The following is a 21,047-nucleotide window of genomic DNA, read 5'->3' on the forward strand; positions in this document are numbered from 1 at the left end:
AGCTGGTACCCGGGCGTGGCAGGGGGGCTCGACAGCACCCCCTGAAACAGGGTCCGAAAACTTGGTCCATAAATCAAACACGCTTGCATGTAATAATATGAAACTCGGTACACATATAGATCTCATCGTTTCATATATCCTTCATACTTTTACTTTTTACCTCAGCCCAACAGGAAATCGTCTATTTAGGGTTCTTTGGAAAACACATGCAATGGAATGTCAGCATGAAGTCAAGACATTGAGGATGAAAAATTGACAGCGGATTTTTGATATCTCGAACGGTTTGGCCGTGGCGAGGAAACAAAATTATGGCGCGAAAAGTGAAACAGGAAATGTGTTATAACTTCTGCATACATTAATTGATCTCAATGAAACCGCAGCAGTGTGATCGCTGGAAGAGGCCGATCGCATGGATGTGACCATTGTGAGTCAAAGTTATAGCGCCACCAACTGGCAGAAGGAAGTGTGTCACTTTCAAAATGCTTTGAAATCACACTCTTATTTTTACCCGATTTACTTAAAACTTTATGTGTATAATGTAAACACACGACAGATGTAGACGTGTGAAAGGATTATTGATATCTTAAATACTGTGGTCGTGGCAGCGCTTCAAAGTTGAACATTCTTTTTTGATGCGTGGTGCAGGGGCTCAGTAGCGCCACCTGTTGACAAAAGTGGGGTATTGGTTTTATACTTCGACCTAGAGTCACAAAACTCAGGAATTATATTGTTCTCATCGAGCCGGACAACTTTCTAATTTACAGTCATTAGCTCAGACCAACAGAAAGTCAGATATTTTTGTTTGTATGTGGAACACATTGCAAAGGAAACTTTGAAGCTCCAAAAACCCCATAAAGGTAGCATATAAAGGGAGCAAATAGCAAGGAAGTGTGTTATAACTTCTGCATACATTAACTGATCTCGATGAAACTTCAGTAGTGTATCACATGGATGTGACTATTGTGAGTCAAAGTTATAGAGCCACCAACTGGCAGAAGGAAGTGTGTCACTTTCAAAATGCTTTGAAATCACCCTCTTATGTCTCAAGTGAACAAACAGACCAACAGAAAGTCAGATATTTTGGTTTGAATGTGGAACACATTGCAAATGAACTTTGAAGCTCCAAAAAGCACACAAAGGAAGCATAAAAGCAAGGAAGTGTGTTATAACTTTTGCATACATTAACTGATCTCGATGAAACTTCAGCAGTGTGTCACATGGATGTGACTACTGTGAGTCAAAGTTATAGCGCCACCAACTGGCAGAAGGAAGTGTGTCACTTTCTAAATGCTTTGAAATCACCCCTTATGTCTCAATTGAACAAACAGTTGATAAAGAAATCGGGTATCAATATATTGAATTATGAATTATTTCAGTGATCAACTGTGATGTCCGGTTAAGATGAAAATAAACTATCGCTCTGTCTAAGCGATTATCTTTCTGAAACACGTCACAAAAACTTACAGAAACGGATAACACAAACATGATGTTGGAAATATACACTTATCAGAATAGTTATATTAAACTTTAGTCTATTTCAGTTAAAGCCATTTAAGTTATAAAGCTGTCTCATGTAATTTCTCCTTTAATTCTATAATATAACCACTAGGTGGAGTTCTAAGCCTATTTTCTGTATTCTCGTTGTTTTAACGTATGAAGAAGACTTACATGTTGTTGAGAACGCAGTAAAGTGTGACGCATATTTCGTTCTGTGAGTTTTATGAGTACTCCGAGCCTTTATTAAAACCAACACATGAAACATATGTCTAAAGAAAGTAGGGATGGGCTTATCGATCCTAACGTATCAAAACTTCCGAGTATGATGTTGTTTTAGGGTTGTCTGACTAGAGCTGTCGCGATAGTCAATATATCGACTTATCGCACGATATATGGAAATGAGCGCGATCATTTTTGGTGCCGCGATATATTGCAACTGATCATTTGTTTTATTATTAAAAATAATAATCAGATTAATTTTTACATTAAAATGAATGTCACCAACATTTTAGTTGATCGCGCTGCCTCTGTCATCTTGTCTGCACTCTGTGTCGGAGGCGGGGCTCAGGCAGCGTGTCCACACACACACACACACACACACACACACACACAGAGAGAGAGAGAGCGCGGACACCGTCAGGTGAAGAGAAGGCGTGAACCAACTGCATTTTAAAGTTTTCTGTTTCGTGACATCTTCAGCGAGCCAGTTAGGAAGAACGAGTCCAACATGGAATTGATTTCAAAGCCGCAATCTTCAGCTCCGGTGTGGGAACATTTAGGCTTTAAGCCGAACGAGAGAGGAGAGCTAGTTGACGTTGCGATTTATAGTTGCCTTTTCAACTTTGCTCGCATCTTCACGAAGGTTTGTCGGTTGTATACAATGTTTGCCTGTTTGAACATTCAAGCGATTTTACACTATTCAACTCAACAAATGTGAAAACAACTCAAGTACATGTTTGCGAGCAGATTGAGTGACACAGCGATCGAGCCGCGTCGTGTCTAACGCTCGCTCGAACGCCTGCTGCTTACGTCTGAACGGACAATTTCATACAACAAAGTGTAAAAATACATGATATATTGAGGAGTCTGTTATGTCTCAAGTGAACAAACAGTTGAGAAAGAAATCTGGTATAATTATATTAAATTCTGGCATTATTCCAGATGACGTCCTGCTATATTTTTCTCTCGAAACAGCGGAAACAACTTAAACAAAATACTGCGTTATTTGTGCCCATACTGATACATTTAATACATCATCACAAACTATGAAAGTCGTACTTTTATTTGTGTACACTTAAAATAACAACAAAACCTTGTGCTTTTGTAAAATAAAGAAAATAAACCGGCTGCGCTGTCTCTGTCTTCACGATAATCTTTCTGAAACACGTCACAAAATTCAAGTGAACAAAATCAGCCATTCACGCAGTCTGTATTTTATCATCTCACAATGAATACAGATGCAACAAGCACGGCACAAAACGAAAATAATGATACTTCTCAGTTCTCAAAAGATTAAACTGAACTGTGCCTTGAATATCGTAACATGCGATAAAACCCTCTTAAAGAGACAGTAACAATTTAGCCTTCGCCCTGAACATAGACATCCCAAGTCACTGGAAAGTACAAATGGTATTATTTTAAGTTTTTTAATTTCTCTCTTATGCTGTAAAATGCCACGTTTTTGAATGGCATGTAAAATGTAAAAATAATCACTCAATCTCCATTTTTTTCTCTGATCTGTTGCTATTTTAATGATTTAAAAATCAAAGCACTGACCATTTAAAGTGTGAGCTTGTACATTTTGAAATAGTTATAAACAGTCACAGCAATGCAGTGTTATTATGTGCCTAGATAGTCTTTCAAATAAAATGAGTTTACCCCAAAAATATATTTCTCTCATCATTTACTCACCCTCAGGCACGTGCACACATAGACATCAAAGGGGGCTTGAGCACCTGCCCTTTTTCTTCCTCGAGAGAAAGTGCCCTTTTTTCTGGGGTGTTTTTTTATTTTTTATAAATAAATTAATATATATATATTCCTGTTTGCGCACAGCTTCCCTGTCAAACAAATATATTTATTAAATAAAAAATCAAAACATCAGGTCGGTAGATGAGATTTTGTCGATGCCCGCCCTCCCTCCCTGCCTCTGCGTCGTGTACAGTGCCTCGACTATACAGCTAATTAGCCAAAAGCAAATATAGTTAACTTGTGTCTTGCTAACATTCATGACTCATGAGGTACTAGCTAATGTAATAGGTTAGCTAAAGTCTAGCTAAGGCAATATATCATGGCCATACAGGCCAATATACTGTACTTATTGGAGACATTACAGGTGAATACAGTCACATTTGTGTGATGTACTTAACATAATGATAAATAATCTTAAGATATTATATCGTATGCTATGTATTGTGAATACACCCATGTTAAACATAAAAATGTACTTCCATTGCATATCATAGGAACACATAAGCGTAAATTATAATTACATTGATAAACCTGTACAAAGACCTCCAGATAAATACTGGCCTTCTGGATTAACACATTTAAGTGCTGCAAAAGATATTGACCTATGACATCCTATGACATCAAAAATTATTCTACATTTGAATTATCTCATAGATGTGACTATTGTGGTTCACGGTCATAGGCCCTGTCCTAAATGGCACACTTCATATGAATTTTCAGTCTTGTGTACTTATTTCATGTGTCCATTAACTCCATGAGACCGTAGGGTGTCTCATTTTTCATTTTAGGTATCAGAAGGGTGCTCACGCATACTTTGTGGTCGATATGTGCCCTCGATGCGCACTTTTGCAGAGCACACACTGATGCGAGCTCTACAGCACACATCTTCTCGACAGTCAAAGCGAGGTTATGTTATTGCCCATCGTGCACAGCAACCCTAAAGGCACGGGGGTGGCGGTGCCACCGGCTTGGGCCCGCCATCGCTGCTTGCAGCTATATTTATTATTATTTTTTTTACGAATATTGGGGCACTTTTGGGGCTCTTAACGTGCTCAAAAACTCTTGAAACTTTGCACACGGGTCAGAACCCGCGGCCACTAGGGCCGGGCTGAAGCTGGTACCCGGATGTGGCAGGGGGGCTCGACAGCGCCCCCTGGAACAGGGTCCGAAAACTTGGTCCATAAATCAAACACGCTTGCATGTAATAATATGAAACTTGGTACACATATAGATCTCATCGTTTCATATATCCTTCATACTTTTACTTTTTACCTCAGCCCAACAGGAAATCGTCTATTTAGGGTTTTTTGGAAAACACATGCAATGGAATGTGAAATACTCCTGCTAGAGAATTCCACCAATCGCCACGAAACTCGGTCAGCATGAAGTCAAGACATTGAGGATGAAAAATAGTTAGCTGATTTTTGATATCTCGAACGGTTTGGCCATGGCGAGGAAACGAAATGATGGCGCGAAAAGAGAAACAGGAAGTGTGTTATAACTTCTGCATACATTAATTGATCTCGATGAAACTTCAGCAGTGTGTTCACTGTAAGAGGACGATCGCATGGATGTGAGTATTGTGAGTCAAAGTTATAGCGCCACCAACTGGCAGAATGAAGTGTGTCACTTTCAAAATGCTTTGAAATCACCCTCTTATTTTTACCCGATTTACTTAAAACATTAGGTGTATAATGTAAACACACGGCAGATGTAGACATGTGAAAGGATTATTGATATCTTCGATACTGTCGCCGCGGCAACGCTTCAAACTAGAATATTCTTTTTTGATGCTTTTGAGACTCTTAGCATACTTGAAATTGCATGAAACTCGACAGACACATCACATTTATTAGCCAGTAGACATGTGCAAAGTTTCAGAAACGGGCGTGATGCAGGGGCTCAGTAGCGCCACCTTTTGACAAAAGTGTGGGGGTTGCTATACACTTTGACCCACAGTCACAAAACTCAGTAATTATATTGTTCTCATCGAGCCGGACAACTTTCTAATTTACAGTCATTAGCTCAGACCAACAGAAAGTCAGCTATTTTGCTTTGAATGTGGATGTTTTGGAGAATTTTCTCTCCCTCTCTCACTGACCCTACGTCTCTCTGTGTCTGTGGGGAGGGTGCTGATTTTGCTGAAGAGTGAAAAGGCTTTTATTTTTGTTTTTCAAGGTTTTGGGGCCCTTAACGTGCTCGAAAACTCTTGAAACTTTGCACACAGGTCAGAACCCGCGGCCATCAGGGCCGGGCTGAAGATGGTACCTGGGCGTGGCAGGGGGGCTCGACAGCGCCCCCTGGAATGGGATTCGAACACTTGTCCATATATCAAACATGCTTGCATGTAATAATATGAAACTCGGTACACTTGTAGATCTCATCGGGCCGAACAACTTTTGTGCTCTAAGTTTTACGCCAGCCCAACAGGAAGTTGGCTATTATGGGTTGTTTGGAAACACGTGCTCTGGAGTTATATATTTTCCTCCTAGAGAATGAATCCAGTCGCCACCAAACTCAGTCGGCATGAAGTCAAGACATTGAGGATGCTACATTCCGGACGGATTTTTGATATCTCGAACGGTTTGGCCGTGGCGAGGAAATTGATTTAGGACTAAAAAAGGACACATGAAGTGTGTTATAACTTAGTTAGTTCTATCTACAGTTACAAAACTCAGCGTGTATATTGTTCTCGTCGAGCCGAACAACTTTCTAATTTACAGTCATTAGCTCCGACCAACAGAAAGTCAGATATTGTGGTTTGAATGTGGATTTCTTGGAATTTTTCTCTCTCTGACTGACAGAGTGACCGCTCCCATTCTGTGTTTTTCTCTCTCTCTGTCTCTCTCTGACAACGTGCCCCCTGCCAATTCTCTGTGTGTGGGGATTGGAGGGGAGGGGGAGGGAGAGGGGATTTCTCTGTTGGGTGAGATTTGCATTAAGATATTGTTTTTCAAGGTTTCCGGGACTTTTGGGGCCCTTAATGTACTCAAAAACTCTTGAAACTTTACACACAGGTCAGAACCCGTGGCCATCAGGGCCGGGCTGAATCTGGTACCCCGGCGTGGCAGGGGGGCTCGACAGCGCCCCCTTGAACGGGGTCTGAACACTTGTCCATATATCAACATGCTTGCATGTAATAATATGAAACTCGGTACACTTCTATATCTCATCGGGCCGAACAACTTTCGTGTTCTAAGTTTTACGCCAGCCCAACAGGAAGTCGGCTATTATGGGTTGTTTGGAAACACATGCTCTGGAATTATATATATTCCTCCTAGAGAATTAATCCAATCGCCACCAAACTCGGTCAGCATGAAGTCAGGTCATTGAGGATGCTACATTGCGGACGGATTTTTAATATCTCGAACGTTTTGGCTGTGGCGAGGAAATTAATTTATGACTAAAAAAGGACACATAAAGTGTGTTATAACTTAGTTAGTTCTATCTACAGTTACAAAACTCGGCGTGTATATTGTTCTCGTCAAGCTGAACAACTTTCTAATTTACAGTCATTAGCTCCGACCAACAGACAGTCAGATATTTTGGTTTGAATGTGGAACACATAGCAAATTAACTTTGAAGATCCAAAAAGCACATAAAGGTAGCATGAAAGCAAGGAAGTGTGTTATAACTTCTGCATACATTAACTGATCTCGATGAAACTTCAGCAGTGCGTAAATTATAATTACATTAATAAACCTGTACAGAGACCTCCGTATAAATACTGGCCTTCTGGATTAACACGTTTAAGTGCTGCAAAAGATATTGACCTATGACATCCTATGACATTAAAAATTATTCTACATTTGAATTACCTCATAGATGTGACTATTGTGGTTCACGGTCCTAGGCCCTGTCCCAAATGGCACACTTCATATGAATTTTCAGTCTTGTGTACATATTTCATGTGTCCATTAATTCCATGAGACCGTAGGGTGTGTCATTTTTCATTTTAGATATCAGAAGGGTGCTTGCGCATATTTTGTGGTTGATATGTGCCCTCGATGCACACTTTTGAAGAGCTCACACTGATGCAAGCTCTACAGCACACATCTTCTCGACGGTCAAAGCGAGGTTACGTTATTGCCCATCGTGCACAGTGACCCTAAAGGCACGGGGGTGGCGGTGCCACCGGCTTGGGCCCGCCATCGCTGCTTGCAGCTATATTTATTAGGGCCCAAGCACAAAGTGCGTAGGACCCTATTGTTTTCGTTAGGATTATTAGGGCCCAAGCACAAAGTGCGTAGGACCCTATTGTTTTCGTTAGGATTATTATTATTATTATTAGGGCCCAAGCACAAAGTGCGTAGGACCCTATTGTTTTCGTTAGGATTATTATTATTATAATTTTTTTTTTTTTTTTTTTTTTACGACTTACGGGACACTTTTGGGGCTCTTAACATGCTCAAAAACTCTTGAAACTTTGCACACGGGTCAGAACCTGCGGTCATTAGGGCCGGGCTGAAGCTGGTACCCGGGCGTGGCAGGGGGGCTCGACAGCGCCCCCTGGAACAGGGTCCGAAAACTTGGTCTATAACTCAAACACGCTGGCATGTAATAATATGAAACTGGGTACACATATAGATCTCATCGTTTCATATATCCTTCATGCTTTTACTTTTTACCCCAGACCAACAGGAAACCGTCTATTTAGGGTTGTTTGAAAAAATGGAATTTGGAATACTCCTCCCAGAGAATTCCACCAATCGCCACCAAACTCGGTCAGCATGATGTCAAGACATTGAGCATGAAAAATTGCTGGCAGATTTTTGATATCTCTAACGGTTTGGCCGTGGCGAGGAAACGAAATGATGGCGAGAAACCAGAAACAGTCAGAGTGTTATAACTTCTGCATACATTAATTGATCTCGATGAAACTTCAGCGGTGTGTTCGCTGTAAGAGGCCGATCGCAAGGATGTGACTATTGTGAGTCAAAGTTATAGCGCCACCAACTGGCAGAAGGAAGTGTGTCACTTTCAAAATGCTTTAAAATCACCCACTTATTGTTACACGATTTACTTCAAACTTTATGTATATAATGTAAACACCCGGCAGATGTAGACGTGTGAAAGGATTATTGATATCTTAAATACTGTTGTTGTGGCAGCTCTTCAAACTTGAATTTTCTTTTTGATGCCTGGTGCAGGGGCTCAGTAGCGCCACCTTCAGACAAAAGTGGGGTATTGGTTTCATACTTTGACCTAGAGTCAGATATTTTGGTTTGAATGTGGAACACATTGCAAATGAACTTTGAAGCTCCAAAAAGCACACAAAGGAAGCATAAAAGCAAGGAAGTGTGTTATAACTTTTGCATATATTAACTGATCTCGATGAAACTTCAGCAGTGTGTCACATGGATGTGACTACTGTGAGTCAAAGTTATAAGCGCCACCAACTGGCAGAAGGAAGTGTGTCACTTTCAAAATGCTTTGAAATCACCCCCTTATGGCTCAATTGAACAAACAGTTGATAAAGAAATCGGGTATCAATATATTGAATTATGAATTATTGCAGTGATCAACTTTAATGTCCGGTTAAGATGAAAATAAACTATTGCTCTGTCTAAGCCATTATCTTTCTGAAACACGTCACAAAAACTTACAGAAACTGATAACACAAACATGATGTTGGAAATATACACTTATCAGAATAGTTATATTAAACTTTAGTCTATTTCAGTTAAAGCCATTTCAGTTATAAAGCTGTCTCATGTAATTTCTCCTTTAATTCTATAATATAACCACTAGGTGGAGTTCTAAGCCTATTTTCTGTATTCTCGTTGTTTTAACGTATGAAGAAGACTTACATGTTGTTGAGAACGCAGTAAAGTGTGACGCATATTTCGTTCTGTGAGTTTTATGAGTACTCGAGTCTTTCTTAAAACCAACACATGAAACATATGTCTAAAGAAAGTAGGGATGGGCTGATCGATGCTGAACGTATCAAAACTTCCGAGTATGATGTTGTTTTAGGGTTGTCTGACTAGAGCTGTCGCGATAGTCAATATATCGACTTATCGCACGATATATGGAAATGAGCGTGATCATTTTTGGTGCCGCGATATATTGCAACTGATCATTTGTTTTATTATTAAAAATAATAATCAGATTCATTTTTACATTAAAATGAATGTCACCAACATTTTAGTTGATCGCGCTGCCTCTGTCATCTTGTCTGCACTCTGTGTCGGAGGCGGGGCTCAGGCAGCGTGTCCACACACACACACACACAGAGAGAGAGAGAGAGAGAGCGGACACCGTCAGGTGAAGAGAAGGCGTGAACGAACTGCATTTTAAAGTGTTCTGTTTCGTGACATCTTCAGCGAGCCAGTTAAGAAGAACGAGTCCAACATGGAATTGATTTCAAAGCCGCAATCTTCAGCTCCGGTGTGGGAACATTTTGGCTTTAAGCCGAACGAGTGAGGAGAGCTAATTGACGTTGCGATTTAAAGTTGCCTTTTCAACTTTGCTCGCATCTTCACGAAAGTTTGTCGGTTGTATACAATGTTTGCCTGTTTGAACATTCAAGCGATTTTACACTATTCAACTCAACAAATGTGAAAACAACTCAAGTACATGTTTGCGAGCAGATTGAGTGACACAGCGATCGAGCCGCGTCGTGTCTAACGCTTCGCTCGAACGCCTGCTGCTTGCGTCTGAACGGACAATTTCATACAACAAAGTGTAAAAATACATGATATATTGAGGAGTCTGTTATGTCTCAAGTGAACAAACAGTTGAGAAAGAAATCTGGTATAATTATATTAAATTCTGGCATTATTCCAGATGACGTCCTGCTATATTTTTCTCTCGAAACAGCGGAAACAACTTAAACAAAATACTGCGTTATTTGTGCCCATACTGATTTAATACATCATCACAAACTATGAAAGTCGTACTTTTATTTGTGTACACTTAAAATAACAACAAAACCTTGTGCTTTTGTAAAATAAAGAAAATAAACCGGCTGAGCTGTCTCTGTCTTCGCGATAATCTTTCTGAAACACGTCACAAAATTCAAGTGAACAAAATCAGCCATTCACGCAGTCTGTATTTTATCATCTCACAATGAATACAGATGCAACAAGCACGGCACAAAACGAAAATAATGATACTTCTCAGTTCTCAAAAGATTAAGCTGAACTGTGCCTTGAATATCGTAACATGCGATAAAACCCTCTTAAAGAGACAGTAACAATTTAGCCTTCAGCCCTGAACATAGACATCCCAAGTCATTGAAAAGTACAAATGGTATTATTTTAAGTTTTTTAATTTCTCTCTTACGCTGTAAAATGCCACGTTTTTGAATGGCATGTAAAATGTAAAAATAATCACTCAATCTCCATTTTTTTCTCTGATCTGTTGATATTTTAATGATTTAAAAATCAAAGCACTGACCATTTAAAGTGTGAGCTTGTACATTTTGAAATTTATAAACAGTCACAGCAATGCAGTGTTATTATGTACCTAGATAGTCTTTCAAATAAAATGAGTTTACCCCAAAAGATATTTCTCTCATCATTTACTCACCCTCAGGCACGTGCACACATAGACATCAAAGGGGGCTTGAGCACCTGCCCTTTTTCTTCCTCGAGAGAAAGTGCCCTTTTTCTGGGGTGTTTATTTTTTAATAAATAAATTAATATATATATTCCTGTTTACGCACAGCTTCCTGTCAAACAAATATATTTATTAAATAAAAAATCAAAACATCAGGTCGGTAGATGAGATTTTGTCGATGACCGCCCTCCCTCCCTCCCTCAGCGTGGTGTACAGTGCCTCGACTATACAGCTAATTAGCCAAAAGCAAATATAGTTAACTTGTGTCTTGCTAACATTCATGACTCATGAGCTACTAGCTAATGTAATAGGTTAGCTAAAGTCTAGCTAAGGCAATATATCATGGCCATACAGGCCAATATACTGTACTTATTGGAGACATTACAGGTGAATACAGTCACATTTGTGTGATGTACTTAACATAATGATAAATAATCTTAAGATATTATATCGTATGCTATGTATTGTGAATACACCCATGTTAAACATAAAAATGTACTTCCATTGCATATCATAGGAACACATAAGCGTAAATTATAATTACATTGATAAACCTGTACAAAGACCTCCAGATAAATACTGGCCTTCTGGATTAACACATTTAAGTGCTGCAAAAGATATTGACCTATGACATCCTATGACATCAAAAATTATTCTATATTTGAATTATCTCATAGATGTGACTATTGTGGTTCACGGTCATAGGCCCTGTCCTAAATGGCACACTTCATATGAATTTTCAGTCTTGTGTACTTATTTCATGTGTCCATTAACTCCATGAGACCGTAGGGTGTCTCATTTTTCATTTTAGGTATCAGAAGGGTGCTCACGCATACTTTGTGGTCGATATGTGCCCTCGATCGCACTTTTGCAGAGCACACACTGAATGCGAGCTCTACAGCACACACCTTCTCGACAGTCAAAGCGAGGTTACGTTATTGCCCATCGTGCACAGCAACCCTAAAGGCACGGGGGTGGCGGTACCACCGGCTTGGGCCCGCCATCGCTGCTCGCATCTATATTTAGGGCCCAAGCACAAAGTGCGTAGGACCCTATTGTTTTCGTTAGGATTATTATTATTAGGGCCCAAGCACAAAGTGCGTAGGACCCTATTGTTTTCGTTAGGATTATTATTATTATTATTAGGGCCCAAGCACAAAGTGCGTAGGACCCTATTGTTTTCGTTAGGATTATTATTATTATTATTATTATTATTATTTTTTTTTTTTTTTACGACTTACGGGGCACTTTTGGGGCTCTTAACATGCTCAAAAACTCTTGAAACTTTGCACACGGGTCAGAACCTGCGGTCATTAGGGCCGGGCTGAAGCTGGTACCCGAGCGTGGCAGGGGGCTCGACAGCGCCCCTGGAACAGGGTCCGAAAACTTGGTCTATAACTCAAACACGCTTGCATGTAATAATATGAAACTCGGTACACATATAGATCTCATCGTTTCATATATCCTTCATACTTTTACTTTTTACCCCAGACCAACAGGAAACCGTCTATTTAGGGTTGTTTGAAAACGCACGCAATGGAATTTGGAATACTCCTCCCAGAGAATTCCACCAATCGCCACCAAACTCGGTCAGCATGATGTCAAGACATTGAGCATGAAAAATTGCCGGCAGATTTTTGATATCTCTAACGGTTTGGCCGTGGCGAGGAAACGAAATGATGGCGAAAGCGAGAAACAGTCAGAGTGTTATAACTTCTGCATACATTACTTGATCTCGATGAAACTTCAGCGGTGTGTTTGCTGTAAGAGGCCGATCGCATGGATGTGACTATTGTGAGTCAAAGTTATAGCGCCACCAACTGGCAGAAGGAAGTGTGTCACTTTCAAAATGCTTTAAAATCACCCACTTATTGTTACACGATTTACTTCAAACTTTATGTGTATAATGTAAACACCCGGCAGATGTAGACGTGTGAAAGGATTATTGATATCTTAAATACTGTTGTCGTGGCAGCTCTTCAAACTTGAATTTTCTTTTTTGATGCCTGGTGCAGGGGCTCAGTAGTGCCACCTTCAGACAAAAGTGGGGTATTGGTTTCATACTTTGACCTAGAGTCAGATATTTTGGTTTGAATGTGGAACACATTGCACAAGAACTTTGAAGCTCAAAAAAAGCACATAAATGCAGCTTAAACAGCAAGGAAGTGTGTTATAACTTCTGCATACATTACTTGATCTCGATGAAACTTCAGCAGTTTCTTCACTGGAAGAGGCCGGTCGCGTGGATGTGACTATTGTGAGTCAAAGTTATAGCGCCACCAACTGGCAGAAGGAAGTGTGTCACTTTCAAAATGCTTTGAAATCACCCCTTATGTCTCAATTGAACAAACAGTTGATAAAGAAATCGGTATCAATATATTGAATTATGAATTATTGCAGTGATCAACTGTGATGTCCGGTTAAGATGAAAATAAACTATTACTCTGTTTAAGCGATTATCTTTCTGAAACACGTCACAAAAACTTACAGAAACGGATAACACAAACATGATGTTGGAAATATACACTTATCAGAATAGTTATATTAAACTTGTCTATTTCAGTTAAAGCCATTTCAGTTATAAAGCTGTCTCATATGTAATTTCTCCTTTAATTCTATAATATAACCACTAGGTGGAGGTCTAAGCACATTTTCTGTATTCTCGTTGTTTTAATGTAAGAAGAAGACTTGTACGTGTTCACTGTTGAGAACGGTGTTTGGAGTTTTTAAAAGACGCGGACCAGACGGAAAAACAAGACATACTGCATCATTGCAGTTCAATATTTTAACGAGGGCCACTCGTACGCTGTACACGGTGTAAACATCAGCTTGAGGACTCTTAAAAATGTATATAGGTCTCAGTTCTGGATGGAATTATTTGCAGACCTTAGAGATGCTGGATACTTCAACGGGAGTCGTGAGCGTCATTGCTTTGGTGATGTTACTCAGAACAGGGTTTCCTTGGGGTCTTAAAAAGTCTAAAATTTCAAAATCACAATTTAAGGCCTTAAAAAGTCTTAAATTTGCTGAAGTATTGTGTTCTAGGTCTTAAATAATTTTTAACAGGTCTTAATTTTCCTACGTCCATGTAAATCTCATTTAAATGCTCCCGCAGCTTTGGAATGTTTTTTTTTAATTCCGTGGTGTTGTAGTTTCTTATTTCGCTAGTCCAAATATAATTCGCTGTATTATGACTACAAAATAGACCAACATGCAACAGCCAATCAGCTTTGAGCTTTCGTGTTATTGGCGCGAGTCTCTCGGATACCACAGAAAGACGTTAAACGGATTTTATTCAGCTATGAGGAAGTGCAAGTTTAGCGATACTTGGCTTGAAAAATCTGAATTTCGTGCTTGGTTAAAGCCAGTTGCAAATAACGCATTTGAAGCCTACTGCTTATGCAAGAAAGCTATTAAATTGGGAATGTTGGGTGTACGGGCGCTGGAGTCTCATTCAAAAAGTGAAAAACATCTAACTGCTGTGAAGGGTCTCCAGCAAACGAGAGCCATCAGCCATTACGCACTTTGGAATAGCGGATGATGACTAATTTCCAAAATCACGGGACCGTTCGTGCTGATGTTCGACGAAAGTCTTAATCGCACCACCAAAACGAAACAGCTGGACCTGCACGTACGTATTTGGGAGGGCGGGCAGGTGCAGTCAAGATACCTGGGATCCCAGTTCATGGGTCATGCAACTGCCAAGGACTTTATGAAACATGTGAAAGTAAGTAAATGTTTTATTTTAGCAAATAAATAAATTTGAGCTAAAATTATTTTAGCTGTTACGACTTTGTTTATAGATTATTATTTTTTCATTAGCAAAAGGGTGATTAGAGTGATATTTTCTGTTGAGAACTCTGTTGCACCCTGTTGACTTAAATGGGCGCGTTCTCTTGAATTGCTTAGTTACCAATGATCGCGGCGTTAACTCGACAATCGACTACTGTGGACTTCGACCGAAAACAGGAAGGCCCTGTCCCAATATGCACACTATGCCCTAAGGCCTTCCTCGAAGTGGACACTTGTTGAAAGTGCACTTAGCGGAGTAAGTGCGCAAGGGCCCAGCTGTGAAAAGCAGAATTGGGACAGTTTTGCACACGTCACTATCTACGTCACTTCTGTTGTGATCAGTAGAGCAAACATAACGTGCAGGGTAGTCCGATAGACTTCTATATATCTCTGAACCGGAGCCTGTAGCGTTGAAATTTGACGTCTTGGGTAAGCTCACCGCAATGGTCTGCTGCGAATGGGTCGAGACTGCAATAAATAAAAATAAAAAGGAATAGGCTACAATAAATGATCTATGGCAGGGCTAGTATAATGGTGGCCCCCAGATCATCTTTATCTGGCCCTCCAACAGTTTTTTATGTTTAAAAACCCTCACAATCTGATATCAAAGTGCCCTCTCAGCAAAGGTTTAGCGCGTTCATAGGCAACCGCATTCATCGGTGAGTTTAACAACGCTCATTGTGGTGTACAACCCCATTCATCGGTGAGTTTAACAACGCTCAACTGCAGGTAAAGCGGCATTCAGAGGTGAGTTTAACCAAAACAACGCTAAACTGCATGTGGCTAATGTTTACACTCAGGGTACATTACGGCATGTTTTCCATAACGTTACGACGTTCTCAATATAATTCATAATCCCACGTTTATAATGAACAACGCGTTATGGTTATTGTGTTATTAAAAACTGTGTACGCAGGTGTTACAGTTAACATGGTAACACTAAGTTACACCTGGTTTACTTGTATGTTACTGATTAAGAAGTAATGTCAAAAAACAGTTATAACTGCATGAAGATGAATGGTAACACAATACTGGCAAAATACTGTTTACATCTTGCAAATGCATATGATTCAAGACTAGAATTCCCCCAGAACGGAGGGAGGGCGGGGTGACCAAACCTCATTATCATTTAAAGTCATATGCACTGAAACGGCGTGCTGAAAACGGAGCTGTTTTTGAGCAGATAAAATTAGTGTTTTCTTAAAATACTAATGAGAATTTTTAATAAAAGTATATTACAAAGTTTTCATTTAGACCCTAAAGATTCATATTAACTTGTACAAAAATGGCATTATATGACCCCTTTAAGGTTACAAATACACACACACACACTCCATCATTGCAATCTTGACATTGCAGCCTGTTCATTATAGCCGCAATAAAATATAATAATAAAATAGTAAACCTACCATATAAAAATTACTCTGTTTAAATAGTCAGTAGTACAATTCAGTATCATTCACAGTAAGCACCGCTCCACTGTGATGTTTCCAAGCATATTTTTAGCATGTAAAGAGGATGATTTTCTACGTCGGTATTGGAGCGTGAGTAAAGTACAAAGCCTATAATAACTGGCAGAAGGCAGTAAGACAAACAGGAAGTCTGTTATAACTTCTGCATACATTAATTGATCTCGACGAAACTTCAGCAGTGTGTTCGCTGTAAGAGGCCGATCGCATGGATGTTGCTATTGTGAGTCAGTTATAGCGCCACCAACTGGCAGAAGGAAGTGTGTCACTTTCAAAATGCTTTTAAATCACCCCCTTATGTCTCAAGTGAACAAACAGACCAACAGAAAGTCAGATATTTTGTTTTAATTGAGGATTTCTTGGAATTTGCACACATCTTCTCGATGGTCGAAGCGAGCTTACGTTATTGCCCGTCGTGCGCGGCGACCCTAAAGGCCCAGGGGTGGCGGTGCCACCGGCTTGGGCCCGTCATCGCTGCTCGCAGCTTTAATTATTATTATTTTTTTTACGACTATTGGGGCACTTTTGGGGCTCTTAACATGCTCAAAAACTCTTGAAACTTTGCACACTGGTCAGAACCCGCGGCCATTAGGGCCGGGCTGAAGCTGGTACCGGGGCGTGGCAGGGGGGCTCGACGGCGCCGCCTGGAACGGGGTCCGAAAACTTGGTCCATAAATCAAACACGCTTGCATGTAATAATATGAAACTTGGTACACATATAGATCTCATCGTTTCATATATCCTTCATACTTTTTACCTCAGGCCAACTGGAAATCATCTATTTAGGGTTCTTTGGAAAACACATGCAATGGAATGTGAAATACTCCTCCTAGAGAATTCCACCAATCGCCACGAAACTCGGTCAGCATGAAGTCAAGACATTGAGGATGAAATATTGACAGCGGATTTTTGATATGTTGAGCGGTTTGGCCGTGGCGAGGAAGCGAAATGATGGCGTAAAAGAGAAACAGGAAGTGTGTTATAACTTCTGCATACATTAATTGATCTCGATGAAACTTCAGCAGTGGGTTCGCTGTAACAGGCCGATCGCATGGATGTGAGTATTGTGAGTCAAATTTATAGCACCACCAACTGGCAGAAGGAAGTGTGTCACTTTCAAAATGCTTTGAAATCACCCTCTTATTTTTACCCGATTTACTTAAAACTTTAGGTGTATAATGGAAACACACGGCAGATGTAGACATGTGAAAGGATTATTGATATCTTCGATACTGTCGCCGCGGCAACGCTTCAAACGCGAATATTCTTTTTTGATGCTTTTGAGACTCTTAGCATACTTGAAATTGCATGAAACTCGACAGACACATCACATTTATTAGCCAGTAGATATGTGCAAAGTTTCAGAAACGGGCGTGGTGCAGGGGCTCAGTAGCGCCACCTTTTGACAAAAGTGGGGGGGTTGCTTTACACTTTGACCCACAGTCACAAAACTCAAAAATTATATTGTTCTCATCAAGCCGGACAACTTTCTAATTTACAGTCATTAGCTCAGATCAACAGAAAGTCAGATATTTTGGTTTGAATGTGGATGTTTTGGAGAATTTTCTCTGCCTCTCTCACTGACCCTACGTCTCTCTGTGTCTGGGGGGAGGGGCGTGATTTGGCTGTTGAATGAGAATGCTTTTATTTTTGTTTTTCAAGGTTTTGGGGCCCTTAACGTGCTCGAAAACTCTTGAAACTTTGCACACGGGTCGGAACCCGCGGCCATCAGGGCCGGGCGAAGATGGTACCGGGCGTGGCAGGGGGCTCGACAGCGCCCCCTGGAATGGGATTCGAACACTTGTCCATATATCAAACATGCTTGCATGTAATAATATGAAACTCGGTACACTTGTAGATCTCATCGGGCCGAACAACTTTCGTGCTCTAAGTTTTATGCCAGCCCAACAGGAAGTCGGCTATTATGGGTTGTTTGGAAACACGTGCTCTGGAATTATATATATTTTCCTCATAGAGAATGAATCCAATCGCCACCAAACTCGGTCGGCATGAAGTCAAGACATTGAGGATGCTACATTCCGGACGGATTTTTGATATCTCGAACGGTTTGGCCGTGCCGTGGAAATTGATTTAGGACTAAAAATGGACACATGAAGTGTGTTATAACTTAGTTAGTTCTATCTACAGTTACAAAATTCGGCGTGTATATTGTTCTCGTCAAGCCGAACAACTTTCTAATTTACAGTCATTAGCTCCAACCAACAGAAAGTCAGATATTGTGGTTTGAATGTGGATTTCTTGGAATTCCTGACAGACAGAGTGACCCCTCCCATTCTGTGTTTTTTCTCTCTGTGTTTATCTCTCTGACAGACAGAATGGCCTGCCATTTTTTTTGTGTGTGCGTGTGTGTGGGGAGGGGAGGGGGAGGGAATTTCTCTGTTGGAACTTTGAAGCTCCAAAAATCACATAAATGCAACATAACAGTAACCCATAACACTCCAGTGGTTTAATCCATACTTTCAGAAGGGATATTATAGGTGTGGGTGTGAAAAAGATAAATAGTATATATTGTATGTATATAGTATTTTTATATTTTTTACTATAAATTGTCCACCCTGCTCAGGAGGGGTGATATGCTTAAGTAAATCACCCAAAAAAAAAAAAAACAACTGAAACGGAACTCTTAAGAGAGAAGAGCGCTTGTGAAAGTAGAGATTTATAGTAAAAAAATGACTTGATTATTGATCTGTTTCACACCACTTCTCATTTACTTACATTGAAAGGACCAACAGAGCTGAGATATTTGTAACCCAGATGATCCAAGCTACCAGTAGAAGAGTTGAGAGATGTGTAAAAAGATGGGAAAATTAAGAAAATGCGAATAAGAGAGAACAACGAGTGCTTTAGAAGAGAAAGTGTTTCATCCACTTATGGATCGTGCTGCATTGACTGACACTCCAATGAGCCAATGGTAGCAGCGCACTGAGACTGCGCGGGCCACACTGTTGTTGTCAAAAAAACATTGGGAGAGAGCGAGCGAGTCTGACGAAGCAGATACTCCTCATTAAAAAGTAGATATTGAGGAAAAGAAACTTGAATGCAATCAAAATATTACATTTGAGTGAAAGTGATAACTTTGAAGAGCTGGCCTTGAAGTCGAGAATAAAAACCGATGTAGATACACGGGCGCCAAAAAGCACCGCAAATTATCTTCTTGCAAAATAAGATGTGAAATTCTTGCCTTGGTGAGTTGTTTTTTTGTTTATTGACTTGACATTTTACAAGAAACTGTTGCAGACGCAGCGGCAAATCAGTAGTGTGACATTAGAGTTCATATAGGCCGCTTGTGCATAGTGTGTGAGCTAGTGTTAATTTGCACGTTGGGCTAAAGCTAATCACATGTGAAGATGCAAACGAGTCGATGAAAAGTGACAATGTTGTGTGTAAGTGTCAAGATATTGAGTTAATGCGTTGTTTGAAGTGTATACATGATATTTGTTGATGAAAGTGTTTGAATGGAAGATTAATTATTGTTCTGCCTTGTGTTTTTGCAAGGCTGTTATTTTTTGTTGTATGTTTGTTTCTTCCAGAAATTGTGATCAACATCCTGGATACGTGCAACGCATATGAGCGTATGTAAAAGGCGAGCCACCCACGGAGACCATTTGATTGAACTTTGATCTTGAACTCATCGAAACTGGAATGAGAAACCTTTTGTTTTCGGACAAATTGGACCGAGACTTTGTTTTTGCATATTTTTCCTCGAGCTTTGAACGGAGAGACATCGATTCTGAACTGAGCGATTCTAAAGAGTCAAAAACTCTTTTGATCCGAGTCATTTGACTCTGAACTGACACTAACTGAATCAATTCAGTGGATTTTGAACATTTGATTCATTTGGCTGAAAAGACTGTTACATTTTAAATTGAAAGAGTGATTTGAGTTATTAAGTTGCAATATGTTGTTTTAAGAACATTGTTTATTGTTTCTAAAAATGTTATTGGGTCATAACCAAACTGAGTCTGAGTTTTCCAAGTTTCATTTTATTATTTCATTTTCATACAAAGTATATGACAACTGTTGTCAATTGAGTTGATTTGTTTGAGTTAATGAGTCCAACTTCCTGGAATTTCAAAAAAGAGATTTGATTGTAAGCATTATCATACATTGTATGTTGTCAAATTACAGTATTGAGATTTACATGCTCCAGACAAATTGCAATTAGGAATTTCTTCAACGAATACAAGATTCCAACCAGTAAAAAAAGCTCTTGGTTTTCACCTACCTGCTGTGTTGTTTCCTCTCTCCAGTAGCCGCTCCTTATCTTCTGATCAGTTGGCCCATATCAAATTATATTGAACCTTATACAAGTGTGACACACAAGACCTGGCACGTGTGCCTCGTTACATATTCTTGCATACTTTGTGGTTGATATGTGCCCTCGATCGCACTTTTGCAGAGCCCACACTGATGCAAGCTCTACAGCACACATCTTCTCGACAGTCAAAGCGAGGTTATGTTATTGCCCATCGTGCACAGCGACCCTAAAGGCACGGGGGTGGCGGTGCCACCGGCTTGGGCCCGCCATCGCTGCTTGCAGCTATATTTATTATTCTTTTTTTTACGACTATTGGGGCACTTTTGGGGCTCTTAACGTGCTCAAAAACTCTTGAAACTTTGCACACGGGTCAGAACCCGCGGCCATTAGGGCCGGGCTGAAGCTGGTACCCGGGTGTGGCAGGGGGGCTCGACAGCGCCCCCTGGAACAGGGTCCGAAAACTTGGTCCATAAATC

This window comes from Xyrauchen texanus, chromosome 11 (genome assembly GCF_025860055.1).
Source record: "Xyrauchen texanus isolate HMW12.3.18 chromosome 11, RBS_HiC_50CHRs, whole genome shotgun sequence".
Lineage (NCBI taxonomy): Eukaryota > Metazoa > Chordata > Actinopteri > Cypriniformes > Catostomidae > Xyrauchen > Xyrauchen texanus.